We start from the raw sequence: 4,174 nt of genomic DNA, 5'->3' as shown, positions 1-4,174 counted from the left end.
ACAAGGACTTACTTCAGCATAGCAGTTAAGTGTCTGGTCTAATTCCAAAGTTGCTAGTTCCAAGGCTGACTCTGGGACATCGTAGGTTTTATAGCAAATTAAACTCTGTGTGCAACAGGAGACTTTATTTGGGAACTAGAATAACACTTAGTTCACAGGATTGCAGTATGGTAAAATGAAGCAGCATATGCAGTACTTAACAATGAGTGGGTTAGGCAGGTATCCAATAAACAACCATTTTATTGGCATTATTATTATTATTAAAATAAGTTATAGAGGGAGTAGAAAGACAGACATTTAGAGTTTGAGTTCCTACTTTTCAAAAGTGAAATTACATTGCTCTGCTGATGAGTGTGGATGTTAATTTAATATAGGTCACTGTAAATTTTTTTTATCAGATTTTTGAGTGGGAACAAACGGAGTTTTAAAATAATTTCTGCAGAGAATAATAAAGGAAGCCAGGAAAATAATGCATAGAATAACCTGGTTGAAGTCTAAGCAAAAGAAGCAATTATGATATTTAATATAAATGGACTGAATCTCCATATTAATAAGGCTCCATCAAATGGAGATTTTTTTTTTTTTTTTTTTTTTTTTAGCTCAGAGACCTGCTTCATGCAGGAGTACATCATTATAAAATTAAATAGAGGCAAAGAGATACAGGAGGCAAATTAAAACAAATTTTAAAGGATGATGTTAGTCATAATATGTAGGTAACAAGAAAGACTATAACAAAATGGTTAGTTCACAATATCAATAAATGCGTGCAAGTTGAAACAAAATATCTTAACGTACCAACATATAACTTACATTCCTTATCTTGTTTGAAGTAGGAAATGGAATGCACAGCTAAAGTAGTAGGGAGTCCTGGGCAAGCAAGATGGCCGAATTGGTAAAGGTGCTTTACCAATTGGTAAGCCTGAAGACCTGGGATCCATGTGGTAGAAGAGGAGAATCAACTCCCACAAGTTATTTTCTATGTGCTTACCATCCATACACATGCCTAAATGTGTGCACACACACACACACACCCACACACACCAAAAATAATGATGGTGATAGGAAGAAAGAACAAGGAGAGGACATTACCACTCTCCCAAACTTCCATTTTAGAATAAGAAGACAAAAGCCATGCATAATATTGAATTACCTGATCGGTAATCTTGAGTTCGTAGTTTGGTATATGATTTTTGTAACTCGTGGAGAGAAAGTATATATATATATATATATATATATATATATATATATATATATACTTTTTTAAAAATATATATATATTTTTTTTTCAAGAGGAGCACATACTCAAATGACATTTGGATGTGGCAAACAAAAACAAAAACCAAGAAAACCTTTAGTATGTTTCAAAAGCAGAAGGGGTGCAGCTTGTAATAATCGATTTGGAATGCAATTTGACAGTGTTACTCTAGGTTGAGGAAGTGCCTTATCTGTCATTACTGTTTACAGCCTTAGATACCTATGCTTGTAAAAGAAACAATATATTTATATAAACCTCAAAGCACACGGCAATATATTTTGTTAATAGAATAAAGATATTCTTTAAAAAGTGAGGGACTGGATTTTGTAGGTATGAAGGGGTACCTCAGTGGATGCCATAACCCTCATTGCCAGCTTCCTTGTCATGCTTAACGGCAGCGGCCGAGCAAACTAAGCAAAGATGTCTCAATATATTCAGGTAAAAGAAGCAGAGATTGGTAAGCTCATGAAACATGTATAGAAAATGAGGAAATGGCCCTGCTGTAGGAAATGGTCCTGTTCTCCCCAGGTACAACACATCGTCCAGGGCCTGTGGCCTGCTGTCACTGGAATTCAGTGTCGCAGTGTAGGAAGCGTGTCTGGGTGGGGGAAAGAATTCTGCATGCCCCTGATGATGACTTGGAAAATCTAGGGTATACTGTCTATTTTCCTAAAGATAACGAAAGGAAGGTGGATGAGGGAGATGCTTTTTCATCAGTGAGACTGGAAAGGACAGCCCTGGCACATAGGATGTAATCGTATTGGGTCACCCATGGAAAACAACCAAGCAAGACCTTACTATTTGAGCACTTTTGGAGAGGGTCTTCTGGCACAGGTCAAGAGAGATCTTAAAGCTGGAAGCCTTTGGTTTGTCCCAGTTATGGAATGTGAAAGTAATATCATAGTGCAGTGGTGGATTGCAACGGTATGACTATAAACTTCCAGATCTAAACGAAGCCCCGATGAGCCTTTGGAAAGTGCAAAGGTAGCTTGTTGGGTGTTGAACAGGAGAAGTTTAGTAGTTTTTCTGTCGGCATGGAGAAGAGTAGATGCCTTCATTCCCAAGACATTCTAGGCCTTTGCCTTTGTTGTGTTTACAATGAAAGGTTGTACAAGCTCTTTGTGGGGAGGATTTGATCATTAAAGGAGTCAGCGGCATGCATCCAGTATTGAGGCTAAGCACAGTAGTGATAGGCAGTTAGGAAGAAGTGGAAGATCTGGTGGTAATCCAGGTGGCCTTGGAAACCAGGGTGGGAATGGTAACCAGAGACCTGGTGAATCTGGCTTGGGAAATAACCCAGATGGTAATGCGGGTAGAGGGTTGAACTTCGGAGTTGTCAGCTAATGTCATTTTCAGCGATGACGGAAGCAGCTGAGACCACTGCAGCGTAGCTGAAGTATGATGGGCATGTTAGCCAGTTAGCAGACCAGTCAGGCCCAGCAGGTAGTAGCAAAGTCGGGGCAGCATGAAGAGTCAGGCTTTGGGTAACACCTACAGTGGTCCTAATTCTGGTGCCCTTCTTGGTTGGAAGCCAGTATCAAATGCAGGATCAGACAATGGTCTTGATGAAGGCTTTGGCTCAAGCATGGATTCTAAATCCTGTAGCTAGGGAAATTAGGCAGTAGGTTTTGATTGGTTGGTACAGACTGGTAGGAATTTGAATTTTTCAAAACCTCATGGTAAGTTTATTATAAAATATGTACTAAAATTTTCAAATTGGTTTTGTTCAGTGTGAAGTACATTTAAAAGTATTTTTTGACCATCAAAATTATTTTTTTAAATTTTCTGATATAAAACTCAGTCTTTCATCAATAAAATTTCAAACAAAAAAACAAAACAATTTTAAATGAAACCGAAATTACGGGGCTAAGAGAAATCATGGGTTATGAAAGGAGGTATGACATGAACAACGTAAATCGGACATCAGGTGAGGAAAGCAGATAATTCATGAGGTACTATTGTCCAGTCCTTTCCCCTTAGCAGAGCTGTAAATCATGCCCAATATCCCTAAGAATCCAGTTTAAAAGCAAATAATCAAATTCCTATTATCAGTAAAATAGAAAATGTATCATATATACAACAAGAACCAAGTAATTCCACACAATGAGTTTAAACAAAATTCTCTAAAAGATCATAGATCAGTACAAGGAGATCAGTCCTTTCAGAAGATCAGATACGTATGTGCATGCATGTGTGTGTATTTGTTCTACCAGTTCTTTTCTGTTAGAGAACCCTGAATAATTCAACTGTGATTTTTTTCAAAAATTTCCATATTAATGAAAACAGAACAGTAACTAATAAAGCTCTTTGTTCCTCATAAAAAAAAAGTATTTTTTTAATCTTTTTCTTTAGAAGAAAAAGAAGAAGAAAAGCTAAAGAAATGTTATGTTTTGTTACATAAAGCATTAAGTATTGGGTCGCTTAATGCGCCCAGCTAGTAACCAGCACATTACAGTTTATTTCAGAGGATTTCTTTGTAATACTCTGTTACTGGATTTCCTAAGTGAATTTTTTACATGTTTCAAATAGAAAACATTGGTTAGGATTACATTCTTATCTACTTATTTTAATTAGGATCACACCCTATTGATTTTTTCATTAGGAACACCTCCCTTTGGGGGATCATTGTGTCATGGTGTTTGGTTCTTTTGGTTAGCACTTATCTGCCTTCACATATGAAAGTACAATATGAATCCTTCATTTAGTCTCCATGGCTTTGGGTGGAAAGCACTTCACTGAAAATAGTGCTACAAATAGGACTACTCCAGTCTATGTGCTTTCCATCCAAGAATTCGTCATCATATCACACAGGATGGTAGGTTTCCGTTTTGATCTGTTATTCTTTATTTCATGGAGACACATCAATGCTATGAATGCAAGGCTATGACATGGAACTAGAAGGTATTTGAACTTTGAGAA

The 4,174-nt window shown here is 37.0% G+C and overlaps 1 pseudogene; it reads left to right on the top strand.

The window, feature by feature from the left end:
• The first annotated feature begins 880 nt into the window (after positions 1-880).
• Positions 881-2,864, top strand: LOC132654344 (TAR DNA-binding protein 43-like; annotated as a pseudogene).
• The last annotated feature ends 1,310 nt before the right edge of the window (positions 2,865-4,174 follow it).

Source organism: Meriones unguiculatus, chromosome 5 (assembly GCF_030254825.1).
Source record: "Meriones unguiculatus strain TT.TT164.6M chromosome 5, Bangor_MerUng_6.1, whole genome shotgun sequence".
Classification (NCBI taxonomy): Eukaryota; Metazoa; Chordata; class Mammalia; order Rodentia; family Muridae; genus Meriones; species Meriones unguiculatus.
Note: the sequence above shows the minus strand (reverse complement) of the source record. Positions and strands in the feature narration are given on the sequence as shown.